The sequence below is a fragment of the Thamnophis elegans genome, chromosome Z, assembly GCF_009769535.1.
Source record: "Thamnophis elegans isolate rThaEle1 chromosome Z, rThaEle1.pri, whole genome shotgun sequence".
NCBI lineage: Eukaryota > Metazoa > Chordata > Lepidosauria > Squamata > Colubridae > Thamnophis > Thamnophis elegans.
In genome coordinates this window covers 109537870-109565176 of record NC_045558.1, presented here as the reverse complement: position 1 = coordinate 109565176, position 27307 = coordinate 109537870, and the positions used below count along the sequence as shown (strand labels likewise).

The following is a 27307-nucleotide window of genomic DNA, read 5'->3' as shown; positions in this document are numbered from 1 at the left end:
AATCATAATCATAATCCATTATTTGTAGTTCTTGATTTATGACCAGAATTGAGACCAGAAGTACTATTGCAACTCAACAATTGAAATTGTTAAATGATTTGCATCTGATTTTACAATATTTTTGTTGTGATTTTGTAAAGCACCATACTTGTTAAGTAGTCACCTGCTCAACAATCAAATTCATCTCCTTCCCACTTTGCTTATTGGAAGCCACCTGAGAAAGCCTCCAATGGCAATCACATAATTCTGGAATGTGGTGCCTATGGAATTTACTTAAACTGCCCACTTCAAAAGGCTCTGGGTGTTTACGACATAGCCACTTTTTAACTAAAACAATTGAAAATATAAAAACAAAATATAACAACTCAAAAAAGAAAATAACCACAAAAGTAAGAAATCGACATACACACTAACACTAGACCTAGTTGAAAGCCAGGTGTCAAGGACATTTTGAGACTTATATACAGGGTCATTGTTGGTATCTCTTAAACCTTGTGCCTTAAATCTTTCTCAATAATCTAGAGAATATTCTGTGATGCCATAATTCCAATCACTGTTGTGACACAAAATCTAACATATTCTCAGTGGACCTTTTATGTAAAGTCTTCCACAGCTCTCTTTATAAACCCTTTTAATAGTACATAGATTAGATGTACAAAAATGTTTCTTAGTAAAAGATTTTAGAATTGTAGGTCACATTACTGAGTCCCTGATGTTAATTTACAAAAGTAAAGAATCAACATATGAAAAACAAAGAAAGAAATAAAAATGCTTGTGGAATAATAGGAATGTTCAAGATTTGCTTTCCTCTAAAGAAATACTTTTGAAAGTATTGAGATTAGATTGATGAATGCTGTACAAATCCCATAATGAGTCATCTTTGAGTGATATGAATCTGGATCATATAAATGTTTGAGGATTTTATTGTCTACAAATTAAATTTGCACTTAAAAAATTTCTACTAATACCATTTATTCTTGACTGCTCAATATTTGCTTCCTTTCTATTTCTATTATTCTAATCCTATGATGTTGTAACTCAACATTTGAGATTCTATTGGTGACATTCTAATTAGGCTTCTAATCTTTTATCAGTTATTTGTGTATTTGAGTCAATGATATTATTCTTAAATTATTGTGAACATTTACAATAGATACAACTTCAATTACTGTGGGAAAGTTATTGCAACTATCCACTTGATTTGACAATATATTGCATATCATAAATTTGCACTTTCAACACATATGGACTATACTACAGAGTGAAATATTACCAGCCAGCCACGATGATGATGCTTCTTTTCCACTTCTTTCATCACTAACTTTCTTCCAGATGTGGAAGAATACATGGCTTGCAGAGCATGAGCCACAGCATACACAGCATTGTAAATGCTATAACTGTGTCCTGTTACTCTTTTTGGAAAAATATATTCAGGAAGGCTCTCTAATTTCTCTTCTCCACTGCAAATATACTCCTTCCCATCTCCCAGATCAGAATCTTGAAATGCACATCCAAATGCATGAGTCCAGAAATCATTGATAAAGCCACCTTCTTTTATATCAGAAGGCTTTAGATCCTGTATATGTTGCCGGAATCCTTTCAGTTCTTTGGCATGAATTGTAAATGATATTGCACCATGAAAGTCCTGCAAATCCCAAGTTTTTTTACTGGCAAAATATCTTAACTCCATCCCTATCGTCAGGATCCATACTTTCCCTTTTTGGGTTCCAAATAGTTCTTTGTAATCAGTATTTAGTAAATATCTCAAAATGATCATAGAATGTGTATCTCCATTAAAAATCAAGACATTGGCTTCATTACCCATTACTGTCTCATAAAATTCTATTATACAGTCGAAAAAAAATCCAGTATTTGCATTATAACATGAACTATCAAATAACTTTATGAAGGCAAAACAAATGCCTTTTTTGGAATACTCAGGTACCAGGATATGTAAAAACCAATCTAAGTCCATGCCATTTGCCACCAAGAATCCAATCCATCTCCAACTAAAATGTAGAAGTAAGTGGAGGATACCCCTATACTCATAAATTCCATTTGGAACCATTTGGTAATAGGAAGAGAGATTGGTATCTTCTGCTTCAACTCTAGCAGATCCATACATGAGCTGCAAAAAAAAAAAAAAAAGGAATTGTTCAGTAGAATGATTTTTTTCAATATTGCATGTGCAACAAAAAAGGACTCTTTCTTTCTGTTGAAGTTGATACATTTTAGAGCTCATAGGATGTGGCAGAATATAACTTTGTTTATAGTTTATCTACTTTAAAGGAAACTACCAGGAAACACTGGGCTACTTAATAGGGTTGATATAGGGTTGATTGGGATGGTAAGATACTATCATCATCATCATCATCATCATCATCATCATCATCATCATCATCATCATCATCATCATCAACAACAACAACAACAACAACAACATCAACATCATTGAAGAAAACGATGATTTATTAATGTATACTACTGCCAAAAGAAATATCATATCCATTTCCATATAAATAGCCAAATTTCATCCAGAGATTTTTTTTAAAGACATGTATTCATAAGTCGCATATGTTAAGTTTAGTGAATATAAAGTGGATTTTCTTCTTACCATCATAGTGGGAGATTAGGTACATTTGGTTTGTGTATGAACTAGATGAGCAGCGATATATGCTAAAATATTTACTACAACATAGCTTAACAAAGAAAAACAAACCCTAATCCAAAGTTTGTTTCTTTTGAGTATGTATTATCACCATATTATAACTTCAAAAGAGACACATTTGTGTAATGTTTATGAGTTCAGGCAGGAAGCCATGAGTTCTAGTTCTGCATCCTTCTCTGTGAATCTCAGCCTTATGAAGAAGGCAATGACAGACCACTTCTTAAATCTTGCTCAGAAAACTGCAGGGACAGGTTCAGGCAGCTTGGAGTCTACACTGACTTAATGGCACCAAACAACAATAATAAAAATAATAAATCAATTGAAAAAGGCATCTTTAGTTGGAACAGTTTACATCTTATAATGATATCTATAACACCATCAAACATCCACATCTGCCTATACAGGCCTTGGGAAGGAGCCAAAATGTGGACAAAAATGACAAATGCAGCGTGAACATCTGTCTAACTGTGCAATGAACCAAAATTATAAGTTACAGAAGAACTGGGTAGCAATTGGAAAACCCAAATCAAAAACATATTCATTTCCAAAGTGGGATTTAAGACTGCATGCCAAGATAAAGAAATTAAAAATCAAATGTGAATAATGAAGAACATGAAAGAATAAAAGTAAAAGAATGAAAGGATCCTAGAAGCCTAATTAAAAAAAAAAGTTGCCAACACCAGAGAAGTTCAGGAAAGTTTGGAAAGCAATAAATCACAGCATAGCTGGGAAAATTTAATGCTTTGAGATATTAATCATCCATTTAAATCAAAATCAGCTATTTCAATCAGACAAGAGAAATTCTGAAAATAGATATATATTTTTTTTGGAAAGGTCTAGGGAAAACTCAAAATAATGAATGGATATAATAATTGAAGGAAGAATTTATTAAAATCGAATGGAAGAGATAATAATAGCAGAAATTAAAATAAATTAAGTAAGAAGAATTAAAAACAGGACATTCCCTGGAAATTATCAAATGTATGGCTTTTGGCTCAAATATTTGACTAGTTTACATCAAATTATAGCAGCCTAATAAAGTAATGAATAAAAGATACATCAATGACTGATTAAAAATAGGTGAAATGTATCTTACCGAAAAAGGTCCCAGCAAAAGGGACAACTCCAGAAAACTAAAGATTGATAAAATGCTTGCCCACAATCTTTAAAATACTCACAAGCATACACCATCAACTCTACCAATACCTGGTATTAAATAATTGGCCATAGCTGTGACATGTACACTTGAAGTATTAATCAGACACAAGCTAAACTGAATGGTTTGGACCAAAAAAACAATAACAAGATAAGTGACCATTCACTATACATTATGACCTTATAGTTATATTAAACTGATACTTTGCCTACAGAAATAGAGGCAAGGGTTTTTACTTTAAAATAAATAAACTGTCAAAAAAGAAAAGTATACCAATGTATCCGTTTTGGAAAGAGCAGTATCTAGATTTAGATAATAATGAGCTCAGACTAACGAACCTAAGATATTTAATTTAAAAGCACGAATTCTCTAACAATGCTGTGTTCACCAGAGTGAACACAAACAGTAACAACTGAAGAGTCAATTTATGTTAATGAAGAAACTAAAGTTGCTAAAAACTGTTAGTTAATGGAGAACTAGCTGGGAAAATCAAGAACCAAATAAAGAGAGCTGAAGGAATATATTGGTCAAAACTGAATCAAGGTAAAAGAAAACCTTTAGCTAAAACTTTAAATAATATTAATTAAGCTGTTAAAATTATTTGAATTGCAACATTGGCCCAAACAAGCTAGTTTATGTAACCATTGACAAATCTGCCTTAAAATACAATTCAATTAAGAAATTAAGAAAGGAAAATCTAAATAGAAAATGCTGCTGGAATTAAAAATAAAGAAAGTTTGCATACAATTGAGGAATTTGAGGTAAGAAAACTTGAAAAATAACAAAATCAATACTAGCTTTTCTATGTATAGCACAATCTGAAGATTAAAGGAAGGCTACAGACCAAATGAAATAAAGAGTCATGCCTATTGCAGAGAAGATCAAGATATATTACAATCAAATAATTCAGTTACAGCAATTTACAGCAAGAAGAGATCTTAAAATTTCGTAGAAGTTTGTGGATAAAATAATAGAAGTAAAAAAAAAGGAATGCAACATGAATTAAGTAAGACAAAAATACTGTGACAGTACTTAGTTTGGAAGATATTAGAATAACTGAGGACATGGTACAAAAGCAATCAGAAAAAAAGAAAATACTGCAGTCTCCTGAACCAGATGTGATTCATGAATTCTCATTAAAATAAAATTGACAATTTATGTTTGAAGTTGGCAGATCAATAGATTAGATTTGACACCTTATTTATACTGAAACCCTAAATGAAAAATGGCTAACAACTGTTAGGACATGTCCAATTCACGTAATTTCTAGGCTCATTTTCCTTCTCCATCTGAATTATGAATATCTTTCCAGTTGTTTGCCAATAAGATATGAATTGCATATTAGCATAATTGTAAATCAAATTTGCTGTTATTTGAAGAGAAATTATTTATTCCCTTTTGAACAAAAAGAGTACTGCAAAAATTTAAGTGAAATGAATTAGTTGTTGATTTAAACTGATTTTTTTTAATTCAAAAAAGAACAACTATATTTGTGACTTGGATGGAGTGCAAAAAGGAATTTGATTCTGTTTCACATAAATGGCATGGGAAATGTCTCAACATTTTTTGAAACAGCAGAAACATTGAGCTGTTATGAATCCTTCAATGAAGTTTTGGTGAACAAATCTAATAGCTAATAGAGAAGAGTTAGGAGAAGTTGAAATCAAGCATGGAATTTTCCAAGGTGAATCATTATTTCCTTTACTCTTTATATTATCAATGGCCCCACTGACAATAATTTTGAACAAGACAAATCATGGGTGTGAAATGGCCAAATAAGGATAAAATTTTAATATTTACTTTATATGGATGATTTAAAGTCACTTGAAAAAACAAAGGCTGAACTAAAAGCGTCCTTATTAAAAAGCACAAAAGACTTCGGGAAAGATTTTGGAATGCAATTTGTTATTGATAAGTGTCCAGCCATAGCCATAAAGATATATAATATAATGGCATATAATATATACCTTTATAAGTATGTATTCCCTACTTGAAACTGTCTAAATTCTTTGAGACTACCTGCCTAGTTTAGGAATTGAATTATTAAGTTTCCACCAATTGTGATCTGTGAATCTATCTGCAGATTAGCCACAATAAATGCAACATACACAAAGCAAGGGAGAAGGGGACAGGTGGAAACTTACCTGTGGAATTTTATAAAGACTCATGAGAATTGGAAACTGGTGTATGATATCTGAGATCAATTCCTCAATAACTGCATAAAGATTGTCTTGAATTATGCACTTATAGTTGGGCAAAAGTTTGCTGTTTGGAGAAATCAGTTGCATTGCTGCATGATAAGTCCACTTTATGTTCAGGTGACTATCATAAATGTTAAATCCCAGGGTAACATTGGGTAACATTTGGGCATTTCCATTAATTTCTTTCACAGCAAATATCAAAGCCAGGATGTGCTGGTAGTTCTCGGTCACTACACTGCAAAGGAAATGTTCAACCTTGGATCATATACATCTCTGAAACTTCTAAACAAGCAACATTTGTTTATTGATTAAAACTGCATACAGTTGCAAAGAGTATTTCAGTTTCCTGAACTATTTCTTTCATTCCATTCATGGTCCTTCATTATAATAATATTCAAGATCTAAAAAAAATACAGTAATTGCTGAATATGAATAAGGGGAAAGAATGGGACATTCCATGTAGCATCCCCAGCTAAGCAGATAAGGGAAAGGGGGAAATCATTAAACTACTAATGTAGTTTGAAATAACTTTATAACAAAATGGTATTGAAAGTGGAGAAGATACAAGGTGAAAATAGTTACAGCAAAATTCATACCTCATTTGATAAAGGAGACTTCAAATATTGTTATTCAGAAATATTAATGGCATAGAGGAAGGAAAAGTTAAAAACAGAAATAAAAATTTAAAGCAAGTAATAAGCCTAAATGAACATCAAATAATACTTTCATCCAGAGTTGGCAACCTGAAATTCTCCTGTTATTAGTGGACAATGGTTCATGCACACAATCAGAAGAGTAGTTGAAAAAGGATCTGCTCTACAATGATTCCTTTTACCATAATGATGTGCTTCCCTAAGATATTTTGCTATATTAAATCACAGCAATTGCCCTAATAAAGTGAAGCATCTTGTCAAGGAGGTCACAGATGAAGTGTTCACTTCCATAATGTAGTGAAAAAATCCTTATACAAACATTTTTCCTAAAGGTGAGCCCGAAGGATATTGTTTGAAATTATAGGGATTCATATAGAATGCAGTTTGATAAATAATTCCTCCATAGATGAAATGTCCTGACTTAAAATACTTGGGAATGTTCTGAGGAATGTGCTCTGTCTCACATTTAATATGTCCAAGCTTGCATCCTACATCAGGTAACAGTAGCAATAGCATTAACAGTTTCATTATGGTTCTAATGTCTTTGCTGCAGACAGTTTCAATTTGTAGTTGTTGAACAGTTAGTGGAGTATTCACAATCACAACAGCTGTATTTAGAATGATTGCCCTCTTTGCTGATAGGGTGGAATAAAAAATAAATAAGAAAAAAGTCAAGTTGTATCTTGTCAATTCGATCCCCTGGTGCAGTAGAAATATACTTATGACATCATTAGTAGCTGTTTTCATTCCTTTTATTATTGGTCATAGCAATCCCCAAAGGGAATGAATACTACAGAAGTAATTGTAGGCCTTCTGCTAATTGCAGAGAACATTTTATTTTCTCAGTTGTATTATGAATATTTTTTGAAAGAAAAGATGTGAACAAGTTGATTGAATTAAACGTTTTATTTATTTTTAACTAAATGGAAATTTGATTCCTAAATTTCTGCATAAAACTCATTTTTATAACCTATTCAGGCTTTCAAACATTATCTTACGACAGCATAAGCACAACACATGAGTGATGTAAACACAACATGTAGATATGCCCAATGTGAATATGCTCATTAGCTTCTTATAGAATTCCTTACTCACATAGCCTTTTCTCATTAACATAACTTATTTCTCCACTATCTCTTTCTCCAGAAAAACTGCCACAGCTGATCTTTCTATCCAGTTGAAAAGATTATTTTTGATCCTTATTGCAAATCCACATTAGAGGAAGTCACTTCCTTACATTTGTTTTCTGTCCCTTTATTTATTTAATTAAATATAACTGACACAGCAGGATAGGGCAAGACAGGAACCTGGCATTAAGGCAGTTGGTAAATTGATTCAATCATTTTCTCTCATGGATAGAAAGAAGGCAAAGGCAAATTATTGCCAAGAAAAATCATGGACTTCAGTTTGGAGTCAAGACTGATCCAAAAACATGTACCTATATACAAAGAAAAATAAACATACATACATACATACATACATACATACATACATACATACATGTGTATACACACACACATGCACACATACATATACAGATGTTTCAATAAAGGACAGCCATATTTTATCATAATTAGTAATACATAGTGTTAGGAATATAATCTAACGGTTGGGTTGGCAATATATAAATCATGTAACAATGCTATACCTGTTTCTCTAAATCATGCTGTGAAATGTGAGAGTTGGTGTTGATACGCAATACCGCATACAGACAGCTGTTTTGTTAGCGATTGTTACTATCATGGAGAAGATGGTGAGCGACCCATCAACAAGCCTATCGATGATAACCCAGTTGGATGGAACAAACTATGTTTCCTGGTCTATGAAGTGCAATCTACTCCTGCGTAGGGAAGGTTTATGGGATGCTGTACAGAATCCACCGAATGTAACTGCTTGGAATCCAGATAACGATGAAGATGCCAAGAAGATAGCAGATTTTCTGCGATGCAATGAACAGGCGTTGTGTATAATTGGTCTAACACTGAATGACTAACAATTAGTACATATTTGTGGAGAAAATTCTGCTGCAAGATGTTGGGAGAATTTGAAGAGGATTTATGTATGTGACAGTGTAGGTGCACACATATATCTTACATGCAAGCTGTTTAGGACACGTCTTCTGAAAGGTGGAGATATGTTAGCTCATTTAAACTTTATGAAAGGGCTTTCCCAGGAGCTACATGAAAAAGAACTATTTTTTTCTGAGCTATATCAAGTTTATATCATACTCTCCTCATTGGATGAGAGTTATGATGTTTTTGTATCTTCTCTTGAAGTCCTAACCTGAAATGAACTAACATTGACTGACATTACTGCACGACTGTTGGAAGAGTCAAGAAGAAGGATGGAAAGGAAACAACTGAGAGAGAAACCACCACAACATGAGGAGTCACCTTCTACTGTCTATACTGTTCAAAAGTATTTTTCTTGTGGGGCTAAGGGACATATAGCTAGATTCTGTAAAAAGGAAAAACAGCAGAATGCCGGAAGAGCTTGAAAAAATGCTAATGTCAAATTAGCTATGTCTACTTTGGCTCTGTCTCTGTCTAGCAATGCACCTGTAAGCCATGATTTGTGGGTTCTTGATAGTGGAGCATCACAGTGCATTGCTAGAGATAGAAAAAGGTTTGTAAAAATGACCACACAAATGGATGGAAGGTGAGGATGTCTGATGAAGGTAACACATATTGTTCATTCATAAATGAGCAGTTATTAATGTTATACATACCTAACCTGAAATTCAACTTATTGTCGGTTAAGGCTCTGGTTAACACTGGCTGTGTGGTAACCTTTAGGGGAGATATCTGTATTATTGAAAAGGGGGGTAACAGGCTTACTGCTACTTTAAAAAATAGTTTGTGAAAGGAGGAGCCAACGTCGCGACAGAACATCGTGTGGACTCGACAGTCCGAGTCCGCCGATGACACTTTTGCCCTTAGACGGTTCAGTAGGACCTAAACTGTCCCGAAGAGATGGTGAGTGGGAAGACAAAACCTTGCTGGTTGCAGGGACACCGCAAAGTCCCTGATTGACCCAAGGGTAGCACTTCTAACCGGCGGCAAACAGGCAGCCCTCAGGCTGACATACTTCGAGACGGCTCCTGAAGGAAGAGAAGAAGTGAAAGTGTTCCATCTGGTGAGGTTTTTTCTTTACTTTCTCAAGATTGCCCTAAGAAACTCTTTTGGGAAAAAAATAATTAGTCCTCTAAGCAAGAATAAAGCAGAGAATTCAATCCCTATTGGACTGCCTTAGAAAGTTTTTTCTCCTGCTTGTAATGATGTTTTGTGGATTGACATGATTGCAACATTTCCTGTTTCTCCGCTTGAAGTCTATGGACTGATATTTTTTCCTCTATTTTTTTTTAACTATCTTAACTTTTTCTTTTGGCTTAAACTAAAACTTTTTTTTTACTTTAACAAATTTATCCCTCTATTTGTTATAAAATCATACTAAAGATACTTAAGGAAAAAGCATAAAAAATAATAATCTGCCCTTTGGAAGCCTAAGCGTGAAGAAACCCAGTTTGGGAGGTGCCTGTTATGTTTTGAGTATCATGGATCATTATTCACGATACAGTTTCTGTTACTTAATGAAAAACAAAACAGAAACATTTCAGAATTTCTTTAATTGTCTGAGGTTTGCTGAAAGAAAGATAAAAGCCAAGGTTATTACTGTAGTTACTGATAATGGGATGGAGTTTACCAATTATAAATTCCAAACAATGTTAAAAACAGCTGGAATTGAGCATAAACGTTCTGCTCTGTATAGGCCACAACATAACTTGTTTGTAGAACGAAGGAGACAAACATTACTGGCCATGGCTCAAACTATGATAGCTGATTCAGGTTTGCCAGAAACACTGTGGGGTGAAGCTATGATGTATAGTAACCATGTTTTAAATAATGTGGTAAATACAACAACCGGTGAATTGCCATTCACTAGATGGCATGGCAGAAAACCAGATTTGTGTTACCTACATACATTCGGAGCCCCAGCAGGGATGCATATACCATCACAAGTGAGACTGAAAGGACAACATAGAGCTCGACGGTTATTTTTTGTAGGATCTGAGGCTAACCATAGATCATTTAGGTTTTGGGAAAAAGGCACAACTAAGTTTACTGTAGCACTAGTATTAGGTTTATAGAACACGTGGGGTGGAATAAATTAGAAACAAATGATAATGTAATTATCGACACCCAAGTAGTCCCTAATGATGAGATAGTAAAAACAGTAATGAAAGAAATTAAGGAAGAAGTACAGTTACAGGAGGAACAGAATAATAAGAGCAGGTTATACAGGAAAGTCCACTGGTGAGTCCTAAAATACCTAGATGTTCAACCCATGTAACAAGACCACCTGACAGGTATCAGGCATCTATAGCATGTCAGGCAAATAAGGTTCCTGCTAACTACCAAGAATTAACTCTATATCCAACTGAGGAACAGAAAGCTTAGAAAGATGTAATGGAAAAAGAATTAAAATCATTGCAAAAGTTAGAAGTATATGAAAATGTAAAGTTACCACCAGGTAAACATGCCATTGGTTGTAAATGGATTTTCAAAATTAAAAATAGTGTAGATGGGATTGTAACCCATAAAACCAGGTTAGTTGCACAAGGGTTTGCTCAGTCAGCCAATGGCTATAATGAGGTCTTTGCACCTAGTTTAAAGGCTGCAACGTTACATGCAGCATTAGTTTAGGCAGCTAAGAATGAATATATAGTTAATCATTTAGATGTAGAGACAGCATATCTTCATGCACCATTGCAACATACTATATATTTACAAAAGCCTGCAGGATTCAAAACTGATAGTAAAACTGATTGCTGGAGGTTGAAAAAGAGTCTTTATGGCTTGAAGCAATCGGTTATGAATGGAATCAATGTATAGTTAAAGAGTTAACTAAGATGGGTTTTAAAGCTCACATGGCTGATCCATGTTTGTTTAAGAAAGAAAGTGATGGTGTTATTTCATTGTTACTATTGTTCAGTTATGACATTGCATTAATCACTAAAACTGAGCAAGAAGCTATGAGGATTATAACACTGTTAAGGACACAGTTCACTATAAAACATCAGTGAGATTAGGCAATATCTTGGTTTACAAATAGATAAAACTAGGGGAGGATACAAAATCTCACAAATTGAGAAGATTAACTAGCTACTCAGAACATTTAGGATGGAACTGTGTACACCGGCAAAAACTCCAATGGTTTACCCACAATGACGTTCATAGCCCTGTGTTTGATAAAGGTGTTTAACAATCATTAATTGGTAGCTTATCATATCTGAATATGATATATCGGTCAAGGCCCGACAGAGCATACAGTGTAAATCAATTAGCCAGGTTTAATGCTGAACCTACTAAAAGGCACTGGCAAGCTGCTAAGAGGATATTAAGATATGTTAAGCAAATTATGCATTATGCATTGTATTTAGAACCTAAGGATGATCTAAGCTTAACTGTTGATGCAGTTAATATGCTGATGCAAGTTTTGCTACAGATGTGTCTACACGGAAATCAACATCAGGGTTTGTTGTATCCTAGGAAAAGCACTAATTGAATAGCGGTCTATTAGACAAAATATTTAAGTCTATCAACTATGGAGGCTGAATTCTCATGTTTGTCATTGTTATGTATGTATTTAGTTTGTTATAAACAACACATGCTTGGGTCAGCTGTGGGTCAGGAGGACTCCCAAGTTGCGAACCCTGTCTGAGGGGTGTACTGTTTGACCCCCCAGCCTGAGAGGTGGAACACTTGGCCAATTAATAGGAGGGAAGCACAGCAGCCACTCGGTCTTATCTGGATTGAGAACAAGCTTGTTAACCCCCATCCAGTCCCTAACAGCCTCGAGGCCCTGGCACATCACGTCCATCGCTTCCTTGAGTTGGCACGGGGAGGACAGATACAGCTGTGTATCGTCCACATACTGATGGTGTTTTATCCCGTGCCGTCGAATGATCTCACCCAGCAGTTTCATGTAGATATTAAAGAGGAGGGGGGACAGGACCGAACCCTGCGGCACCCCATACGTTAGGGGCCTAGGGATCGATCTCTGCCCTCCGACCAACACCGACTGCGACCTGTCCGAGAGATAAGAGGAGAACCACCGTAAGACAGTGCCTCCCACCCCCACCTCCCGCAGTCGTTGCAGAAGGATACCATGGTTGATGGTATCGAAAGCCGCAGAGAGGTCAAGGAGTACCAGGATGGAGGCATGACCTCCATCCCTGGCTCTCCAAAGATCATCGATCAATGCGACCAAAGCGGTTTCTGTGCTGTAGCCAGGCCTGAAACCTGACTGGAAGGGATCTAGATAATTGGTTTCTTCCAAGGACCGCTGGAGCTGAAAGGCCACCACCTTCTCAACAACCTTCCCCACAAAAGGGAGGTTGGAGACTGGACGATAGTTGTTTAGGACGGCTGGATCCAAAGATGGCTTCTTCAGGAGGGGTCTCACCACCGCTGCCTTTAATGCGGGGGGAAAGACCCCCTCCCAGAGGGAGGCGGCAACAACCGCCTGGATCCAGCCCCGTGTCACCACCCTGCTGTTAACAACCAGCCAGGAGGGGCATGGGTCCAGTACACATGTGGAGGCACTTACAGCTCTCATGGCCTTGTCCACGTCCTCAGGGGTAACAGCTTGAAAATCAATCCAGTGATGTCCTACCAGATTATCCCTTGGTGCCTCAGCTGGTTCTGCAGGATTGGAGTCCAGGTCTGCCCGAAGCCGAGCAACTTTATCCGTGAGGAATTGGACATAGTCCTCAGCTCTGCCCTGCAAAGGATCGCTCGTATCCCTCCTATTTAGGAGGGAACGGGTTATCCTGAACAAGGCGGCTGGGCGCGACTCAGCGGAAGCAATCAGAGAGGCAATGTATGTTCTTTTTGATGTCCTAATTGCCCGGATATAAACTCTGATGCTGGATGTTAAAAGTGCTCGATCTGACTCGGACTTACTGGATCTCCATCGGTGCTCTAGGCATCTCTTTCGGCGCTTCATCTCCCGGAGTTCCTCAGTAAACCAAGGGGCCCTCCGGGATCCACTGCCTCGGATCGGCCGTAAAGGCGCAATCCGGTTAAGAGCCTCTGTCGCTGCTGAGTTCCAAGCAGCAACCAGAGTCTCCGCCGGACTGCGGGCGAGGGTATCAGGAATAACCCCAAGCTCCGTCTGAAAACCCGACGGGTCCATAAGTCGCCTGGGGTGGAACCACCTGGTCGGTTCCTCCTCCCTACAGTGGGGGTTTGGTCTCCGAAAGTCAAGCCTCAGTAGGTAGTGGTCCGTCGATGACAGGGTAAGATCTCGCTACCCCTCAGACCAAGGTCACAACTCCACTGCTCCGAGAGAAATACGAGGTCGAGCATGTGACCCGCCGAGTGAGTTGGGCCCCGGATTACTTGGGTCAAGCCCATGGCTGTCATGGAAGCCATGAACTCCTGCGCTCCATCAGAGTGTTCACCGAGCGAAGGCAAATTGAAATCTCCCAGAACCATAAGCCTGGGGAACTCAATTGCCAGCTTGGCTACCGACTCGAGGAGCGAGGGGAGGGCTGCTGCAACGCTGTTGGGAGGCAGGTACGTTAACAGCAAGCCCACTTGACCCTTGAGGTCCAACTTCACCAGCAGGGACTCACACCCGACAAGCTCCGGAGCAGGGATCCTACGAGGTACTAGAGACTCTCGGATAACAATGGCCACGGCCCCACCCCTTCTCTGGGCTCGTGGCTGATGAAGCACCTGAAAGCCCTCTGGGCACATCTCTACGAGGGAGACTCCTCCCTCCGGGCCCAGCCAGGTTTCAGTAATACATGCCAGGTCTGCCCTCTCGTCTAATATTAGGTCCCGGACGAGAGGAGCTTTGTGAACTACAGACCTGGCATTTAGCGACAGCAGCCTAAGACCAGGGTCCTGATTACTCGCGCCATCTGGCCTTGGAGTGGGACTCATAGGGCCGGAAGGAGGGATCTCTGTAATGTAGTGAGCCCTCCTTCCCCGGTAATGGCCAGCCCTAAAGTCCCCGCCATATCTGCCCCTCCCTGTTAAGACCGTAATGCTCCGGCCCACTCCCATGTCCGTAATCCCCCCCCCACCCCCATAGCCCCCGCGTTTCCCAACAGGCCCTTCGAATCAATCATCCTGAGGCCGGGATTAAGCCCAGGCCCCCCTGACACTTCTGCAGAGCAATCAGTGCAGGGAGTACTTGGTTGCGGTCCCAGCCTGCTCAAACAACACAGTCACATCACCAATCACTCCCCACTAACAGTTTAAAACACAAAAAGTTACAATAATGATAGGAATTAAAAAGTGGGCACACCCATCTACAGTCACACCATACACACCTCATTCGTAAAATGCGGAGAACTAAAAATGCGCAGATCTTAGATGGAACAAAGGGAGAGGTACTCCGCTCCTCTCCCTTCCTATGGCAATTAAACTAATTAATTAAGACTAAGATGGTTGAGAACCCAGCCACAGACCACAGATGGTATACAGAGGGGGAGGATAACGTTTCCCTCTCTAGCAAAGCTGAGAAAGGTCCCAAGAGTCTAAGAGAGTTAGGTGGAGCAGAGGGTTCTCCTACGCACAGATGTTTAGAGGCCCAGTTGGAAAAGGGCCAGATGACCAAAGGGGAAGATAAACAGAGGCTCCACAATGTCAATAACAGGCTGTAGGAGAGACTCTCCAAGTCCACCAAGGGAAAGAGTCCACACAAGCAGGGCTCTGAAGGAGACAATGATAATATTAATACGAAGGCTGAGCCGCAGGGGGAGGAGGGAGGAGGAGGGCGTCTGGAAGGGCTATGGCGGCGGCAGTTGCAATCAGCTACCCAAAGCAGCCAGTCTCTACGGGCGCCCAGATCGTCTCCACCTCCTCTAGAATGATAGTAATTCAATAGAGACCCCAAGAGTTCAGCAAGCTGGGCGGGTGTAATCGAAAGATGTTGCAGGCGCCCAATGATAGCAGAAAACGCCGCCATCATCTGTCCACCACTCACGACAGGAACAGCAAATACAGAGGCATCCGTGCCAGAACGGAGGGGGGGAAAGCGAGTCGGCCTAAGGGGAACTGTAGTGGCAGCGGCAAAGACTAACCATCCAGCCTGGCCACTTTGATGTTGAAATCCGGCCACCTCTTCCTCAGGGCGAAGCGCAACGCAGCTGTCGTGAGGGGGAGGGGAAAGGCTGCAGTGGTGATGGCAAATCCGCCGTTCGGTTCGCCTAACCCTGGTGACAGCCCAGTTCAAAGGTCTCCTCTCTAGGGGGAAAACAGCCAAAGGAAACTCCCAAAGGCTCACCGCTGCAAACAAACAGGGCAGAAAGGCAAAGCAGTCGCTGGAATCGCCGAAAAACGCCACTGTTATCAGAATAGGGCTGCCCTCTTCATCACCAAGTGGCAGAGATAACGCAGAAGCCGCTGAAGATTGCGTGGTCCGGGGCCGCCCCAAAGCGGCGACCCCTACAGCTGACTGGTCTCCTCGGGTCCTCTGAATCTTGGTCATCCCGAGTGACCCTTTTTTTGGCTGGTGTGAAGTTGTTTCTCAGTGATTTATATATTGTTCTACTCAAATGGGAGAATGTTAGGAATATAATCTAATGGTTGGGTTGCAATATATAAATCATGTAACAATGCTATACCTGTTTCTTTAAATCATGCTGTAAAATGTGATTGATTGCTATTTCCTCAACCAGCCATAAGATGGAGCCAGAATCACAGTTAGATGCTGATCTGATCTGAGTGTTTAGAAGCTGGCTGTTAGAGGTACCATAAGGTGATCAGTATGAGCTATTGTAAGTTTTGCAACTGCTAGCAAACTCTGTGTACCAGACTGTTTGTATGATTATGGATTATATTATTGGATTATCCCTTAACTGAAAGATGTTGATGACTGACTGTCTTAACCGTGTATGACTTGGACTGTTTGATGGACTCTAATACCTCTATTTCCATGAAAGTAAAAGCCTATTTAAACTGCAGTGTCTCTGTATGCTGGTTTGTGTGTTCTCCAACACTACTCTCACAACGCTTCTCTGAACGCACTCGCTCTCCCAGTCGGGAGCTTACCTAACACATAGTTTATGTCTGTAAACAACTCACTCATAAGGGTAGTATCGGGCTTTCACTTATTGAATAATGAGGGCCCAAAATTTATTTTTCAACTGTTGGAAAATTGACAATAGGATTCAGGGGGATTGGTGATATCATTTTGTTGATCAATGTCCCCAATTTTCTTTTTTATTATTGATTTAGCCTCCTCCAGGATTAATTGGGCCAAATATTTAGGAGATGCCTGGACTACAGAGTTCTATTATGGAGCTACGGTGTCCATTGAATTGGTAATTATCTAACAGCAGCAAAGGCATTCAGCCTTTATGCTGAAACATGATTCTAAGACCTGAAATTCAGATCCTAGGACAGCCCTGAACCTTAATACTTGGCACATTGACTTCAAGCCTTAGTACTTCATTGGTATGGGGGATGGGGGAAATCTGGGATGCCAAACAAGGTTCTGGAACAAAAAGGGTGATTTTATAAGCCTTCGGGTTTATATATTGCCTGAGTTGCATGGCATATAATAGCTCGGCAAGTATTTTAGCTGTAAACAATTTACCTGCTGCTGGGATATAATTTGTCCGTTGTTGCTTATGTAATTTAATTATTGCTTGTGTTTTCTTTTGGATAGTGACTTACCTGGAGATGTCTATTTTTTGAGGTCTGAAATTACTATGCATAGGTGTAACATTTCACCTGTTCCAGTTCATGGGAATCAATTGTTCAATTTTTACTTTTGCCTTTTATTAAAAAAGACTAGCACTTTAAATTTATCATAATTACTCATTGTTTCTCATTAGGTAGGATGCCAGGGTTCCCAGTGCCCACGTAATGCATGCAAAAGATAAGGAAAAGATAACTACATGGTAAACATAAAGTAAAATTGTGAGATTAGCTTAGTTTAGGAGCATGGAAATCTACTCTTGAAAGGTTTGAATTAGAGAATTTGATGCATATGTTAAAAAGCCATAATGCAGGGATGAATCCTTCTTTCACCACCTTGTCAGTCTGGATAAAGTCATAAAGGTCCATTTCTGTTTGCATCTTTATCTAAACCATATTTATGGTTTTATTGTATAGCCTATGAATAAGGTACAGGAGTCTTTTATCTATTTATAACTTAAATGCTTCAGTTGAGGATATTTTTGGATGGAAAAATTGCATTGCAGTATCATAGATACACTTGGAAGTTACATAGTGGTCATGAATATTGCATCCCAGAGTAATATTGGGTAGCATTCTGAAATTTTCATTGATTTCCTACACAGTGAAAGTGAAAATTAATATCTATTTATAATTATTCATTACTACAAAAAAGTCATCTTCTTTTTTATTTCAGCATTTGAAAGATATTCTATTTACTACTATAATGTCAGCTTGCTAATGTCATTCATTGCAATTTTCTTTTCTGTTTATTAAAATATTGGGAGATGTTGATTAAGAAAGCAACTGTTCTTTTAATATGTAACATGTTTTGATATATTCCCCCCCTCTCATGAACAGCAGTCACTTTTTGAACATAAGCCATGGTCATCTGGATTGGATTCCTGGTCCACCTAGTCCATCAGTATGTTCTCACAGTGGTCAACTAATTGTAGAAGGAAGCACATTACTCCCTCAGCAGACGGTCTTCAGAGACTTTCACTCTTTCATCAAGGATAATAACCACTGATACCAGTGTCTTCTATATTTGGTCAAACAATTTTGGAGACAGCCAGTCTAATAACCAGCAGCACATACTGTAAAATGTAATTACCCAATTAAATATTTAATATATAGTTAAATTTTAATTTAATTTTAGATTTTACATGTTTGAAACATATAGAACATAAAAAAATCAAGAGGAAAGGACCTTGGAGGTCTTCTAGTCTGACCCCCTGGTCAAGCAGGAGATCCTACACCATTTCAGAGAAATTGTTGTCCAGAGAAAAAGTCTCCAGTGATGGAGCACCCACAACCTCTGAAAGCAAGCCAATCCATTGGTTGACTGCTCTCATCATTAGGAAATTTCTCCTTAATTCTAGGTTTCTTCTCTCCTTGGTTAGTTTCCAACCATGGAAAACAGTTATTAATCAAAATAGAAATGGAAGAGAGTTTGACCTCCTTGTCTTTGTAGTACCCTCAAAAATATTAGAACAGTGCTATCATGTCAACGTCTAGTCCTTCTTTTCATTAGATTAGATATACCCAATTCTTATAATCATTCTTTGTATGCTTTAGCCTCCAAACTCGTAATAATTTTGTTGGTCTTCTCTACACTCTTTGCATTTTCAACATCTCTTTTGTATTATGGTGAACAGAACTAGATGCAATATTCCAAGGGTCATCTTACTAAGGCTTTGTAAAATGGTACTAGAATTTCATGTGGTCTTGACTCTATCTATTAGTGCAACCTAGGATTGCATTAATTTTAACACATATTTAATTTTAATTACATTTAATTTTAATGTGTAAAATATATTTCTATTTGTTTGTCCTGATTCTTCCAAGATTCAATTTAATTGGGTGACTCCATGTTCTAATGCTTTGGGAAAATGAAAATAGGCTCTTTTTGTTCACTTTATTAACTGATTGCATATGTAATGGATTCGTGCATGGGGATAAATTATTGGGTGATCCAGAGATTAATGTGATGAACTTGCTGAGAATTGAATTGAAAACTGGCCAATGTATTTGACTGATACCATAGAGATTCAGCTTCTACTCAAGGTGCATACAAAGCAGCTCACTTTTTGGTTTTCAGCTGAAACTACTTCATAGAGTTGAAGTGCTATAGGGAGATGGAGCAACATGTACAGTATGTGCCTTGTGCTCCTGAAGAAAAATTGGTGTGTGTGTGTGTGTGTGTGTGTGTGTGTGTGTGTAAGCATAAGCAACAGCCTAAAGCAATCACAGATTCCCCAAATTTCATTCTCTTGGGAGTCATATGGTACCCTACTTGAAGTATCTTGGTTTCAAAAATGTTGTATTATGATGTACAATTTGCTCAATTAACAGCAATGATGTTGATAATTTTAGGGAGGGGCGAGAGGGAGAGATGAAAATAATCAAAGTGCAATGAGTGGAACATATGTAGGATTTTTAATATTTAGCAATCCAGAAATATCAACAAAATACCACGTTTCCCTGAAAATAAGACAGAGTCTTATTTTATTTTGCCCCCCCCCAAAAAAAAGTATTTGGCCTTATTTTCAGAGAGGTCTTATTATTTTTGAAGTGGCAGCGAGCGTGTTCACCTCATGGCTGCTGCTGTGTTGCAATATTTTTGGAGAGGACTTATTTTCAGGGGAGGGCTTATTTTAGTGCATGAGCTCAAAAGCCTGATTGGGCTTATTATCCAGCGAGGTCTTATTTTCAGGAAAACAGGGTAGCAAGGTTGATTCTTCCCTTTAAAACCAACCCATGGCAAAATCTTGTACAATACAGAGAAAAGAAATCTATTTCTTAACAGAAAAACAAGAACAGACTAAATGCTTAAATAACAAATAAAACTAAAGAAATAGAAAATGATTATCCACAACAAAACCACTAAAGATTTGACATCACCCAAACCAACCTCTGGCTGGTGAAGGTAATACCTTCATGTTTTCCTCCTGATTAAGTGCTCTCTTTTGTTCAGTTCAGGTTTCAACAGAATAATGTAGCATTTGGGAGCAAAGATACATCCCAGCAATCCAGCACTGGAGCATAGGATGGAGAAGATCTCCACAGTGACCATATATTTTCCTTTGGTGCTCAAATAAGTTGGAACAAAGGTCAGCCACACAAAGCAAAACACCAAGATGCTGAATGTGATGAATTTGGCTTCATTAAAACAGTCTGGCAAATTTCCAGCAAAGAAAGGTAAGATGAAGCTGGGAATGGCCAGTAAACCCATGTAGCTCAAAGCAAGGTAAAACATAATGGGTGATGATTCATTACACTGAACAACAATTTCTTCATTCATTGAAAGCATATCACTATCTTGGAAGGGCAGTTTCTTCTGCCAATAGAGAAGAAATTGCCATAGTGAAGATGATCCCAAAGGTAGTTTGGTGGAGGAGGCATATTATTGATTGTGGTCTACCAAGGAAGAGCAATGAGCAAAGAAAACAGAGTAGAAGTGAGATAAGAAGAATGTAAGAAAGATCTTGATTGTCTGTTTTCACGACGTGAATATTGTGATGCTTCCGGAAGAAGGCGGGGCTTAGCAGTGAGAAGACGGAGTTTCAGGCTATTCCTGAAATTCCCCTATTCCGAAGGAAATTGGACGGTTCGTTTCAGACCCAAGCTGTCCCGGAGAGACAGTGAAAGTTTGGAGGAGATCCAGTGACCCCAGAGATGTTTGCAAAGTCTCTGGGGGGCTTGGAATTTAACCTCCTTTGCCAGTTCCTTCTGGATTAGCTGTAAGCTAACCGAAACTGCAGGTTGACCCTAAGAATGGTGTGAGTGTTTTCAACTGGTAAGCTGATTTTATTACTCAAAAAGACACGGTCCGCATAAAAAGTTAAGCTAATTGAAACCAAAGAACAGAAGAATCTAGCGGCGAATTGGGTTTTTTTTTATGGGTTTTTGTCCAGTGGTTACCCTATTTCTTAAATGTTTTAAATGCTACTTATATGGATAAAGGAAAGATTACTTCAACATCTCCTCTGACTCTCTTTAAGTGGGCTGTAAACCAATTTACTATAATTTGACTCCTTACAATTTGACACTTTTATTGCTTGGCTGTGTTGGTCTAAGATCAGATAAGATTGCACAGCTCCCAGCTTGTTTTTACTTGCAAATACCTTAAAGCCTCTAAAGGGAGAAATTCTAGCTTCATCACAAACATGGCGTCTATGCAAGTTTCAAATGATTCATTTCAAATGATTTTCTCCGCGTTACAAATGTTGTCTGACACGTATGATAGATTTGAAAAAAAGCTGGACTATTTGTTGTTTTTAACATCAAAATATGAAGAAAAAAGTGAGAATGTTGAATGTTTGAATGTTCCTGAAATACAAATGAAGAATATCAGAAATGAAGTTTCTCAATTTGCTGACATTCCAGGCATCTGGTTTAAAGATTCTCAACTTGCTGATATTCTTGGCATCTGTTTTACTTCAGAGGGAGAAAGAGATGCAGCGTTTGAAGGGGGGCTGCCATACAGAAGATTTATTTCAAAAGACAGAGCGCAGGAGGAATGAGAAGCATTAAAGAATTAATACTTTATGAAACATCATTTGCAAAATTTCCGATACCACCACTGAGAATTAAAGACAAGCTGAAAAGTGCAACAAATGTAGGACAACGCCTAGGACATTATATGAGAGGCATCCTAAGCAAAAAGGTGCGAAGATATTCTTGTTTGGACTTGCTTATAAAGACGTTTGTAGAATTTGATCCACGAATGGTAATAGGATTATGGAGGCTTTGTTATTGGAGAGACACAGGCTGATAGATGGAAGAATACAATTCAAAATTAGCTAAACCTAATTATTCTTATTTGTAATAGACATAGCTGAATAATAATTGATATTGATAGTAATGTATATAAGGTGGAGTTGATATGATAAATAATAATTGGATATGAGAAGGGAAGGTTGGAAATATTTTTGGACCATATACAAAGGTTATTAATCACAATAATCATCACTATTAAAAATAAAATAAAACTATATACAGTTAAATGTTAACTAATATGGGGAAAATGTTACGATATACGATATAATTACATAAAGAAGGGAGAATGATAATAAACTATATGCATGGAAGATGGAGTTTTTGGTATTAAATATTATGGATGTTCAGCTAAAACAGGATATGAGGATTTGATGTTAATAGAGGATTTTACAAACAAATAAATGAAATACTAGCATGTGGTTATGGATTAAATCTTTGGCATAGTTAAGGATGAAGGATGTTTAAATAACTGTAGTCAACTAAAAGTGGAGGCATAATGTTGTCAATATGGTAAATATTTGAGTTAAGATATTTGAATTAATATGAATTAATGGAAGAGATGCACCAAATCATGTTGTAACCAGCTGATATACTTTTTTATAATAATATACCTGTTTTTTGTTCTTTTTGTCTTCTCTGTGTTTTGATTTTTTCTTTCCCACTGGTGAGGGCATGTGTTGTTTAAGTAACAAAATAATTTTTTTAAAAAAAAATATTGTGATGCTTCCAAAATATCTTCAAGAACTGAATTGTAACAGCAGACAACAAGACTGAATAAGTAGCTATGCTGATACCTAATAGTTCTTCATAAGACAAATAGCTAATGACCTTTGAAATGCATACATTCTATTCCTTATTTGCATACCAATCCTGTGGGCATTTGAAACAATTGGCCATATCTGCAAAATTTCAGAAAATGAAAGAAAAAAGTAATAATATATGTGCTTTTCTTCCCTTCCATTAGTGATATAGTAGCAGAGAAAGCTGCAGTGACAATTTTTTTTTCATAGATGAAGAGGAAAGTACATAACAATTGGCCTGTTACTGACACCTTAGAATAAATAAAGATAATCACTTTTTACAAATGTGAAAAATAATTACACTTTCTTTGAGTTATACAGTTCTCTTTAAAAAACATGGTAGCATGTTTAGGTTTGCAAGATTGCATTTGAACAATCGTAAGACATCTGGAACACTCTCCTTTGAGCAGACAAGACTAAAATGTAGATGGGTGTCCATAAGGCACAATGCTAAACCACAGCATGTCGGCACAAATGTCATACCAACCGTTAAGCAGGTTGGTGGAGAAATGTTAATTTGGATTTGTTTTGTATCTATAGGACCTGGGCACCTTGCAGTCATTGAGTCAATCATGAACTTCTCTATATTAAAATATTCTAGAATCAAATGTGACACTATCTGTCCAACAGCTTATCCTTGGCCGACACTGGGTTATAAAATAGAACAATGATCTCAAGCACATCAGCAAATCTATAACTGAATGACTAAAAAAAGAGAAAAGAATCAAGTGTTGCAATGGGCCAGTCAAAGTCTAGACCTCAACCCAACTGAAATGCTGTAGCAGGACCTCAAAAAGATGTGAATAAACAAATGCCCACAAATCTCAATCAACTGAAACAATGTTGCAAAGAAGAATGGGTCAGAAGAGTGAGAGATTTTGTATGATAAAATCATACAAAAAATATTTATTTAAAGTTACTGCTTCCATAAGCTATTGAATCATAAGATGTACAATTGTTCACAAATGTCTTCTCCATTTTGACTTTTTTTAAAATAAATAAATGATAACATAGTATAATATATCACATGTTTGTGTTAATCTGAGATTTTTATTTATCTATTGTAAGAACTGCTAAGTACCACATGATTTTTATTATGGCTTTATACATAAAACCATAGTACTCAAAGAGGGTGTTCTTTCTTTTAAACACAGTTTTATATGAGAAATAGCTCTGGTTAATCTGACTTAACATTAAAACCTAATATTATGCACCACAACGTCATAGATCAAGGTTATTTTCAGAACTTTCTGCGAGTATCTGCACATTTGATTAAATTGGGTAAAGAGGGCATTCTGTATGACCAATTACTTAAATGTTGCCACATAGAGGGGCTGTTCCACAACAGCCCCTGCCCTATAAAACCTTCCTCTTGACATCCAACAGGCTAAATGGTCTTAACATTGTGGAAATCCTTGAAGATATGCTTTGTCTGCCAGGCATTAAGATACTGAGGACACTGGTGGATTCAAAACTTTTTACTACTGGTTCTGTGGCTGTGGCTAGGTGGGGGGCATGTGAATGAGTGGGCATGGCCAACTTGGCATCACGAACACTCATTCACATTACCCCTCCCCAAGCCACACCCACTAAAAGGGCCTCAAACTTTTTTGGGATTCCAACGAAAGGAATGGAGGGGGGAAAGAGAGGGGGAAAAACTCCCAAAAATGGACCGCTGGAAGATTTAGGATGTGGAAGTCAAAAGAAATGAAGCATTCAACTTTGCAGCCTGGAGGCCATGCCTGTGTTTGTAATTTGAAGGGCAATGGGGGAGGGAGACAACTACACGTAGGAAAGAGTATGAGAAAGGAAAAAATGTAGATAAAGGTGCTGAAATGTGAAATAGAGCAGGAGGGAGGGAGGAAAGTTCAGCCTATTCTGGCTTTGGACAAGTGGGGGAGGAGGAGGAACTGGCTGCAACCCGCTAAAACACTTCCAGGTGCAGAAGGGGCCATGGGAAATTACAGAACCCGGATTCGATGTGTGCGCTTGTGCCCTGTGGTTGCAATGCTGTGGCCCAAAGGACCGCAGAAAGACAATTCTGGATTGTATAAACAGATCCTGCACCAATCCTAACAACCTAAAGTACTAAATATTTCTTTATTAGATTTATATCATCTCTTTCCTCGAGAAGTTCAAAGTAGTCTCCACTATGCCCCAGCCAATTCAACCACCACATCTCCTTTTGGGGCAGGTATCTCTTTCACTTGTTTGCCTTGACTAGGTGGAGCTCTTGCTGGCTTTTGCTGCTATTCATTGTCTCTGCTTTTGGCTTGAAATGCTCTCGTTGCCCCTCCTCACCTCACTTCACCTCTTCACGGGGTGTCTAAGCTGAGGGATCACAAATGGGCATGTGCAGAATGGCGAGGGAGGAGGAAAGCTGCGGGCCTCATACCTGGCTTCCATCAGCTCCACTCAGCTGCATGCAGAGGGTTCTGGCACTTCCACACCACCCCGGGTTCCCCCTTTTGCATTCTGTTTTTGTGCCTTCAGGTGAAGCAGAGGAGCTACTTGGCTTCATCAAATTTCTGCAATGGGTAAGTTGAGTATTGGGAGGTGCCCAGCCAAGCAGAGCCAGAGAAGGCTGTGGAGCACAGAGCCAGGATGCCACACAGGACTAGCTTCCCTTGACCCAAATGCATGAAAATGGAACAAAAAAGGGATGTTCTTGCGGTTGCAGCTAGTTCCTCTTCCGCCCCTGTCCCGAGTCAGAATTGGGTGAACTTTCCTCTCTCCCTCCTGCCCTATTTGCACAGTCCAGTACCCCCACCTGCATTTTTTCCCTTCTCCCATCCTTTTCTTCCCATTGTTCTCTCTTCCACCCCACTGGTCCACCTGATTTATAAATACAGGCATGGCCTCTTGTCTGCAAAGTTGAATGCTTCAATTCCTTCTAGGATACATATGGCTTTTCTTGGCTCTGCACACCACAGCTTGTCTAGGCCTTGCTGGTTTGGCACTTCCCATTGCTACCACTCAACTTATCCATTGCAGGAATTCAATGAAGCCGAGTGACTCCTTGCCAAGCTCTAGATCCAAACTAAACCTGGACATTTCCCATTGCCACTGCCCTTTCCTACTGCTAACCTCTCCTGCTGCCACCACTGCCCACTCCTGCTGCTGCCACCCTCTCTGTCATTGTTTTCTCTCCCACTCCACTAGCCCACCTGATTTATAAACACAGGAATGGCCCCTGGGCTGCATGTTGAATGCTTCAATTCCTTCTAGGAAACATGGCTTGTTGTTATTTGGGCAGAAATATTAAAGCTTTATAGACATGTCAACTATATTATCTTCCATACCTCTGTGATCTGCACACATCTCCACACAAAAGGATACTAATTGCTGATTTTGTCTTTTTAAGAAAGTATTCCTAACAAACTGAAAAGATTCTATGTTGCAACAAGAAAAAAATAAAACAGGAACCTGTGCACCAATAAACCAGATTACTTTTTTTTCAGTTGAGTATATCTCATCTACAGCACAATGAGAATGCTGACCTAGTAGAAAACAATAAATAATAAATACTAAAGGATTTCAACATCACACTGTAGTTTTCAATATATCTTTATCTTTATTTTATTTTCTAGTTCTAAACATACATATTTTGTGGACATTGCATTGACAGGGTAAAATCTTTTTTAAACAACATCAACAATAATAATACAAATAATATGTGAAATTCTTATCTTCTAACTTCAACAATATTTATCTCATTTCATATTCCTTTTATATTTCCCCATTAATTCTTTTAAACATAAATAACACATCTTCGTGCCTGAAATTTATTATCCCTTCCTAGGTATTGTACTTAAATATTATGAAAATCATTCATTATTCCACCATAGTTTCAATGTTCCAAATGTGTGGAATTACTAATATCATCAATTATTAACAATATTCAATCCATCATGGGATTACAATATATTTTAACATACTATTAAAATTAATTATAGTTACTTTTCCTAATCTTAGGTTAACATCTACTGATCTGATTTATTGAGATTATGTTATTTTCCCATTTTATTAATATATTTTCTCATTATCTGTCATCCATGAATCTTTCTAGAATTCAATCATTTATTGATTTTTTGGTCAACCTTATATCTTTCTCTTGAATTCTTATAACTCTTTTTAATTTTTCTGTACCTACTAATGTTTCCCTTTTGAATGTCTTTCATCTCTTTTCGTTGCATTATTTAAATACCCATCTACTTTTGTTGTTGTTGTTTTTAGCAAGGTTTTAATCTTTTCTCTCGGTACTGTAATAAACTGGGGGGCTTCTTGCTTCTCATTTCTATTTTCATTGTTTTTCAAATTAATTATTTTATAAGTCTTAAAAGGGATAAA

The 27307-nt window shown here is 37.9% G+C and overlaps 1 pseudogene; it reads right to left on the bottom strand.

The window, feature by feature from the left end:
* LOC116521318 overlaps nucleotides 1-21546 on the bottom strand; it is a 30771-nt pseudogene extending 9225 nt beyond the window's left edge.
* Between the last annotated feature and the right edge of the window lie 5761 nt (nucleotides 21547-27307).